Here is an 8,739-nt window from a genome sequence, read left to right as displayed (position 1 = left end):
TCTTATCAGTGTCGGAGACGAGGCGAGATATCGTATCTTCGAGCCTTTCTCGTCCACTTTGTTGAGTTAAATTTTGTGACTCATTTCTTGGTTGCTGAAAGTTTGTTCGTTGGGTTTATTGGTTACTGCTATTGCCGGGTTCCCTCCAACCAAGGTTTGGGTGGTTTCGCCATCCTTGGTTGTAAGTTCCCGTTGGGGGACCCGACGGCCTAGGTCTATTATCAATGTAGTTTACCATTTCTTGTTGATCGTCTGTTTCTTTCATGCAACTCCAATTTTCATGTGACCCACCACACCCTTCACAAGCCATAACCGAGACTGTTTTCGTCATTTCCAATTTTTTTATCTTTGAAGAAAGGGCCTCGATTTGGGCTTGTAAAGAAGTGCTTTCATCGACCTTATGGGCGCTCGGGGCGATAGACTTATTTCCCCGGGGGGTGTGCCATTGAAAATTGGTTTGAGCAATTTCCTCAATTTGATTATATATTTCGTGTGGGCGTTGATTACCTAAAAGTCCCCCGGAGCTAGAATCAAGTGTCTGCCTAGTGTGTGGCAACAATCCATTATAGAAAGTGGATACTTGTTGCCATATTGCGAGGCCGTGATGGGGACACTTGCGTAATAGCTCCTTGAACCTTTCCCAAGTTTCATATAAGGATTCCCCGTCCTCTTGTGAATATGTATTAATTTCAGCCATTAACTTAGCAGTTTTAGCAGGAGGGAAATACTTATATAGAAAATTTTGGGCTAGTTCATCCCAGGTGTTTACCGATCCAGCTGGGAGGGCGTTGAGCCAAGCTTTCGCTCGGTCTTTTAGTGAGAAGGGAAACATACGGAGGCGGATGGCGTCGTTTGATGCTCCATTGATCCGAAAGGTATCACATATTTCCAGGAAATTAGTTATATGTAGATGGGGATCCTCGTCCGCAAGCCCGTGGAAGGTTGCGGAGTTTTGGAGCATTTGTATCAAATGCGGCCGAAGTTCGAAGTTATTGGCTTCGACATTCGGAGCATTGATAGCGGCGCCTAGATTACCTACGGTGGGTCGTAGATAATCCATAAGGGTACGTTGGTCCGCCATTGGAGGTGGATCACCCGAAACCTTCTCTTGGTTTTTGGCTTTTAACCTTTTTCTGAGAAAGCGTTCGGGTTCTTCTAGTGGTTCTTTTATGTCTTTATTGGAACTGGAGCTCATACACTACGTGAGGTTGGTGTCGGGTTCCAAGTCCTGCAATAAAAATAGAAAAGAATGTTGGTCAGAAGGTTCACCACGGCCCCGTGTTGAGCGAACACGGCCCGTGGTCGGAATTTCAGTGATTGTTTTCCAGATCCCAGTTACTGGAAGTTGGACACGGCCCCGTGTTGCACCGGCACGGCCCCGTGGTCAGCCTTCTGTAACTTGGAAAACAAAAACTGCCAGTGACGATGCTGAGCACGGCCCGTGTCCGACCAGGCACGGCCCCGTGCTGAGCTCTGCAGAAGCTGAAAATCTAAGAAAAATCCTAAAAATCAAAGAAAATAATAAAAATATGATTAGGCCGTTGATTCCTAACTTTCTTAAAATCCTTGTGTCCCCGGCAACGACGCCAAAAACTTGATGTGCGTGAAGTGTGTTATATTTTAGATGTATATTTAAGCCCCTTTTACACTTTTAGCCAAGTTTTAAATTAATAAAACACGATATTTACTAACACTAAACACACATATGGGCAAGTGCACCCATCGTGGACGTAGTATAGTGTTGGTAAGATACCGAGGTCGTCCAAGGACACAAGAGCTTTTAATACCGGTTTATCCTCAACGTCTAATCAAATCAAAAAGTGAGAAAAATGTTTTAAACTAAGAAAAATAAAAACTAACTAAATGCTGAAAAATAAAATAAAATAAAAACAGATAGACAAGATGAATCACTTGGATCCGACACGTGTGTTAGTATAACCTTTGATTATTTTCGCACTATTGCACTTGTTTAAGAGATTATCTTAGTTATTGTAGTAGGCCCCTCTTTTGAAGGCGACGTTACCCTCAACCCAGTAGTTTGAGTCAGCAAGGATACAATCCTAAAGGGTCGGATTATTGAAAGATAATGAATTAAGTTATTAATGCAAATTGTGGTAGGCCCCGCTTTCGGCGGTGACGTTACCCTCGGCTAAGTAGTCTGAGTCAGCAGGGATACAGTCCTAAATAGCCGGGTTATAGTATTAATAGTAGTTAACTTATGAGGGGGTCAAAGAGTTTGGATCCCCGCCATCCGATACCTATGGGCATTGAAGGAGATCCTACTAAATTTGACCCAGGTCCCAAGCAGGACCTCTAAACGCTGAACAAGGGCAAGACCCTTACCAAACCGTTCCCTTAACCCCCGACCAGGTAGCCAACATACCTCCATATAGACCGTGGAGATATGAATGGTGAAAATCTTTTATTTTATATAGACAGTAAAATAACGCCAAGACACCACGGACAAACGATAAGGAAAGATCACCTTCAACATAAGTAACTAGTTATTAAAGTCATTAATACAAAACCAAATAAAAAGTGCAAAAGATTAAAAATAAAAAGTATTATACTAAACACTTGTCTTCACCAAGTGATGTAAGAGACTTAGGCAAACATGGCCTTGATTGTCAAGAACTCTTACGATCAATCTTGGATCCCGAGACGACTCACACACTCTACGATGGACAATGGATGATGGTGTTATGGTGGTGGTGGGTGGTGGATGAAGTGTGAGAGAGGTGGTGTGCCAAGGGATGAGATGGAATGAAACCAAGCACCCCTATTTATAGGCTGAACAGAAGGCTGGGCACGGCCCCGTGTCCGCTGGACACGCCCCCGTGCCCGTCTGACATTCTCTCTCTTCATTAATTGTAATTCGCAATTACAATTAATGCGCCTGCTGTACTTTCACCACGCCCCCGTGCCCGCTGGACACGGCCCCGTGGTGGGCAATGGAAGCTTCTACTGGTTTGTCTTTTCTGCTGCTTCTTGGGCACGACCCCGTGTTCGCTGGACACGGGGCGTGTTCAGTCTTCTGTTTTCTCTTCTTTGCCTTGGGGGTTGCCGTTGAGGATCCGGGCAGTCTACTTTAATCCATTTTCTTGTATTTATGCTAGAATTAGTTGTCTTTTTGCTTCTTTTGTGATTTTGAGCTCATTTCATCCTGAAAATACAAAAGGAAGACATAAACACTCTTTTTCCAACATTAGTACTTAAAAAGGGTTAGTTTTATGCCTTAATTGATGTGATTTATATGTTGCATTTTACACACATCATTGAGTCAGCAAGGATACAATCCTAAAGGGTTGGATTATTGAAAGATAATTAATTAAGTTATTAATGCGTAATGTAGTAGGCACCTCTTTTGAAGGTGACGTTACCCTCGGCTAAGTGGTTTGAGTCAGCAGGGATACAATCCCAAGTAGTCGGGTTAATGTATTAATAGTAGTTTACATATGAGGGGATCAAGCCATTCGCACCCCTGCCATCCAATACCAGTGGGTATTGAAGGAGGTCTTAGTAAGCTTGACCCAGGTCCTTGCAGGATCTATACACTGAACAAGGCAAGAACCTTACCAAACCATTCCCTTAACCACCGACCAGGTAGCCAACATATCTCTATATAGACCGTAGAGATATGAATGGTGTAAATCTTTTATTTTATATAGACAGTAAAATAACGCCAAGACACCACGGACAAATGATAAGGAAGTTTCACCTTCAACATAAGAAACTAGTTATTAAAGTCATTAATACAAAACCAAACAAAAAGTGCGAAAAGATTAAAAAACAAAAGTATTACACTAAATGATTGTCTTCACCAAGTGATGTAAGAGGCTTAGGAAAACATGACCTTTGATTATCAAGAACTCTTACTATCAATCTTGGATCCCGAGACTACTACACACACTCTATGATGGATGATGGTGGTGGATGTGGGTGTTGTGATGGTGGTAGAGTGTGGGTGAAGTGGGAGAGAGGTGGTTTGCCAAGGGATGCTTTTGAAGTGAACCAAGCACCTCTATTTGTAGCCTGCACAGAAGCCCGGACACGGCCCCGTGTCCATTGGGCACGGCCCCGTGTCCATCCACTTTCTCTTTCTTCATTAATTGCAGTTTGTCTGCATTAGTTGACCACGCCCCCTTGTCCGCTGGGCACGGCCCCGTGTGCAAAAGCGTTTCTGTACTATCAAGATTTGCTTGGATTCTGCGAATCTTAGCGTTAACCACGGCCGTGTTGAGCTGGGCACGCCCCCGTGTTGGGAAATAGAAGCTTCTACAAGTTTGTCTTTTCTTCAGACACTTCGGCACGCCCCCGTGTCCACTGGGCACGGGGCATATTCAGCCTTCCGATCTCTTGTTTTTGCTTGGGAAGATGTTGTCGAGGGGTCGGGCATGCCACGTTTATTCCTCTTCTTGTATTTATGTTAGATTTAGCTGTATTTTTGCTTCTTTTGTTCATTTGTGCTCATTTAATCCTGAAAATACAAAAGGAAGACAAAAGCACGCTTTTTCCAACATTAGTACTAAAAAGGGTTAGTTTTATGCCTCATTTGATGTAATTTATATGTTGCAATTTACACACATCAGATGCGATAAGCGATACAGCGATAAAACAAGCGATAAACATCGATTAAACCTCGATGATTCACAGATACTCCACATAATACAACTAAAGAAAACAAAAATAAAATATTCGATTACAAGTCAAAGAAGTCAAACCAGTAGTTGAGCAAGGAGTGACAAATCGCAATTAGCAATCTTTTCTTCCTCTGACTTCAATCTTGACTTTGACTTTGACTTTCGTAACACGGGGTGTTACAATGCAGGTTTTTAACCTGAATCCGCTGGAAAAACAACGTTGTCGCGCAACGTGACAGCGACGCAGGTTCCCAGCGCGACACGCGACAGGGCTCGCGACCTGCGAGAGCCTAGTCTCTCTCTGTCGCGGCCTGCGACAGCATGTCAGATGCTGTAAATGTTGTTGTTGTGTTTTGATATTTCCGACTTGTTTAATCATTTTATGAACTCATATAATTAATGTTTGGATGATTTTGGTCATAGGGAACAGTAGGAACTTGCAGATGAAGATCAAACTATATTAGAGAACCGAACACACACGCAAAGAAGCTTCCGCAAATGAAAATGATTACTTTTGTTACAAACGCTTTAAGTGTTGTGTTATCCAACTTTGTAGATATGGTTTGAAATGTTTTGAAGGTTAAGTATCTTATGTTTTAACAATATGGTTTTGAAACCTTAACAAACATATTTTTGAAAGTTTTGGATCTTGTATAAATGTCGTTAATTCGATGTTTTACATAGAAAAGTTAATGATAATGAAATATGTATTGTATACATTATAATATAAAGTGAATGTAAAGGGTCTTACAATTTTTCACTTTTAATTCAAAAGTTTCAATCTTTTGCAATTTAACCCCTTTGATTTTTTTTACTTTTAACCCAAAACTTTTCATCCTTTTTCAATTTAAACCCAACATTTTTTTTTACTTTCAATTTTGATCCCTTAGACTTTTCATCTTTCGCAAATGTTTCATTTAACGTTTCGTTCTAAATTTTCCGAGTTAACACGTCGCAACGTGCGTGTGGGGTTCAACGTTTTTTCTTACTTTTCCCGTTTGACAGACCCATCGCAACACATCTATTTTTTCTGTTTGATAGGTATGTCGCAACGCGCGGGTCAGAGATCGACTTAGTTATTTTTTTCTATATTTTACACACAGACTCGCAGTCATGTAAGAAACATTATATAATTAAAGAATCCGCCGCCGCATTGCGGCGAATGGTAATTCTAGTTCAAATTCAATTTGTGAGACACAAACAAAAAATCACAAAGATAAATGGTATAAGTTCTTTATCCTAACATTTTAAAACATGTTGAAAATATCATAACTTGCAGAACCACATTCAAATGATCGAAAAATATCATTGTTTTAGTATATATTCAAGAAAATAGGGGTTACGTCAGCGATGACTTATTTATTTTTTATTTTGTACACAGTCAAGCCATGGTGAAAAAAAGCATACCACAACATAACTAGATTTTTCATTGTGAATTTTAAATACCTATTAGTTTTAGTTTATTTTCCGTAAATACATATTTTTTATATTTACACCAATATTTTTTTGAACGACAAGGAATGCCGTGCCAACCACTATGACACCAGATACTGTGGCTAGGGGTGTTCAAATCTATCCGTATCTGAAAATCCGATACGAAATATCCGATATCCGTATCCGAAAATCCGATCCGAAATATCCGATATCCGAATCCGAAATATCCGAAAATTCGGATATCTGAAATTCGGATATCCGAATTTTTCGGATTCGGATTGTGATTTTAATTTTTTTCGGATATTTCGGATATCCGAAATATCCGAAAATTTAATTTTTATTTTTTTCGGATATCCGAAAATATCCGAAGTATCCGACAATATTCGAAAAATATCCGAAATATCCGAAAAATATTCGAAAACTTATATTCGGATATCCGAAACTATCCGAAACATCCGGTTCCGAATATGAAAAATAATAAAAAAACAAAATCTAAATAAAAGCAGTTGGATTTTCAGATATCCAATTCACTATTCGAATCCGTATCCGAAATTTCGGATATCCGAATATCCGAAATTTCGGATATCCGAATATCCGAATTTTGGATATCCGAAATTTCGGATACAGATTCAGATAGTGAAATTTGGTATCCGAAAATTTCGGATATCCGAATTTTCGGATATCTGGTTTTGAACACCCCTAGCTGTGGCCAAGATCGACTACTCGACCGCCGCCAGCCCCTTGGCTCTTCCAGATGCTCGGAAACCCGATCTCCACCCGCCCGAAAGCACGACAGTGGAATAATCGATAAAACCTTGCCTTCCATCCAAGACGAACCGGCGTCACCCATATTCACCCTTCACCTAGATGCCGTAGAAAATAATAAGAAGAGTGTGAGTCAAACCTAGCTCATAAGACCACTACCTCATTGCCACACCAATAATTCAACAAACAATCACACTTACAAAAGGAGTCCATGAGGCCATTACCCCTTCATTGCTCCCTCCACCGATAACCACTACACTTTCACAAGTTCACAACCCTCAACGATGACGATTATGATGCAACACAACTTTGTTTGACAGAATGCAAGTAGAATAATGAATACCATGCTTGTAATATTTTTCGACTTACCAGAATAATTATGTATACATACAATTTCAAAGGGGGTGTATAGTTGTTGTTCAGGATTGGCCGTTGTGGGTGGCGCCGCTAATAGGTGGATACCACCTGACATGCCCATCCTTTATTTTTTTTTTTGTCTTCTTTCACGTAACTTTTAATTATTTAAATTTGCAAGTGAATATCTAACAAAGATAAAGACAAGTGGTTAGGGTGGAAATAACCCTGAATTTCAATGTGTGCACTCAGTTTCGAGTCTTCTACGTTTTTCAGTCCTTTTTTACGGCAAAACAAAAGTTTTTGGGACGTTGGGAACAAACCCATGTATATTCCAATAAATAACTAAATCCTTTTGGTTTTACAGGATTTCCAAACAATGTTTTATAAACTTAAAAATGTTTTCTTATGCTACTTACGCATATTTAAATTTAAATAAATACAAAATTGTGAAAATTTTCATTAATGTTTATTAAACTATAGCATAACATTATTTCTTAAATATTTTTATAAGACTTTTTGTTCTAATTGAAAACTTTATGCGCCACAATGACACCGTCCGATGTAAATTTCTTTTGGTGTTTTTCAATCGATGTAACATACGTGTCAATTTCCTCTTGGACATATTACTTTTGGTTGCTTACTGAGTCCCAATGTCGTACCAAATTAAACCGATACCGACGAAAAACTATAAAAGGTCAAAATGAGTAAGCAAGAGTTATAATTGTATTATTTATAAACTATTTTTTTTTTATCATACATGATATTGATGTAGTAACTAAATCAGAATAGAATACAAACTTTCTATATTCACTTTAATAACTTTGCATAAAGGAATTTTTGTCTATATATAATAGCTTAAAAAATAAGGCTGCTAAACAAATATAGTCTCTCACCCTTAGTACTTTAGTAGTGAACTCCGAATGTATATTAGAACAAATATTTTTTAGCACATATAATGCAAGAGTTTGAAATTTTTTAGCACATATAATGCAGGAGTTTGAGAATTTGGGTATTTTGACTTGGTGTAAAGAAAAAAAAAATCTTAATTTTCCATTATAGTTGCTATAACCCATGATCTATAAACCGTCAAAGCTTTTATAGTAGCTTCGAAATATGGTTTTTTCTTAGTAGTATCTCCAAGAAAGACAAAACTCACCCAAACATCAGTGAAAGTGTGTATTTGCTTGAAAGACTACCTAGACGGCGTGAAATGAATACAACACATTTCACTCTTTGAAGTCAAACAAGAAATACACTAGGAAAACATAGCAACAGGCCACTTACCGCCCAAAAACCTACTTATGAAAAAACTACAAAACAACATTTGATGACGACTAAACTTCAAACAACACCACCGTCCTTTTTATTAGAAATGCTTTGTTTTGTGTTGTGTTTTTAAGCATAAAATATTGCATTGTACTTTCTTCTTTTCTAATTCCATTAAAATAAAAATAAATTTTTTGGTTAAATCCAAATTCAATCCAGTCCGGTTAGAGCCAGACCTAGTTAGGGTGGAGGGTATGGCTAATCACTCTAGGGTGAT

At 38.9% G+C, this 8,739-nt stretch overlaps 1 non-coding gene across 1 annotated transcript; it reads left to right on the top strand.

Annotated features, from left to right (window-relative positions):
- Positions 1 to 596: 596 nt before the first annotated feature.
- Positions 597 to 703, top strand: LOC118480733. The gene has a single exon (XR_004863710.1). It is a non-coding gene; the product is annotated as a small nucleolar RNA R71 (small nucleolar RNA).
- The last annotated feature ends 8,036 nt before the right edge of the window (positions 704 to 8,739 follow it).

The sequence above is a fragment of the Helianthus annuus genome, chromosome 7 (assembly GCF_002127325.2).
Source record: "Helianthus annuus cultivar XRQ/B chromosome 7, HanXRQr2.0-SUNRISE, whole genome shotgun sequence".
Taxonomy (NCBI): Eukaryota; Viridiplantae; Streptophyta; class Magnoliopsida; order Asterales; family Asteraceae; genus Helianthus; species Helianthus annuus.
This window is presented reverse-complemented; position numbering and strand designations above follow the sequence as displayed.